The sequence below is a fragment of the Galeopterus variegatus genome, unplaced genomic scaffold (genome assembly GCF_000696425.1).
Source record: "Galeopterus variegatus unplaced genomic scaffold, G_variegatus-3.0.2 Scaffold5601, whole genome shotgun sequence".
NCBI classification, from domain to species: Eukaryota; Metazoa; Chordata; class Mammalia; order Dermoptera; family Cynocephalidae; genus Galeopterus; species Galeopterus variegatus.
The window spans coordinates 121,853-122,112 of NW_007731712.1; positions in this window are offsets into that span (position 1 = coordinate 121,853).

Below are 260 nucleotides of genomic sequence, written 5' to 3' on the forward strand. Positions count from 1 at the left end.
CAAAATGGATTAAAGAATTAAATATACACCCTGAAACAATAACACTTCTTAAAGAAAACATCGGAGAAACAATTCAGGAAGTAGGACTGGACACAGACTTCATGAATATGACCCGAAAAGCCTGGGCAACCAAAGGAAAAATAAAGAAATGGGATTATATCAAACCAAAGAACTTCTGCACAGCAAAAGAAACAACAGAGTTAAAAGACAACCAACAGAATGGAAGAAAATATTTGCAAAATATACATCTGACAAAGGAT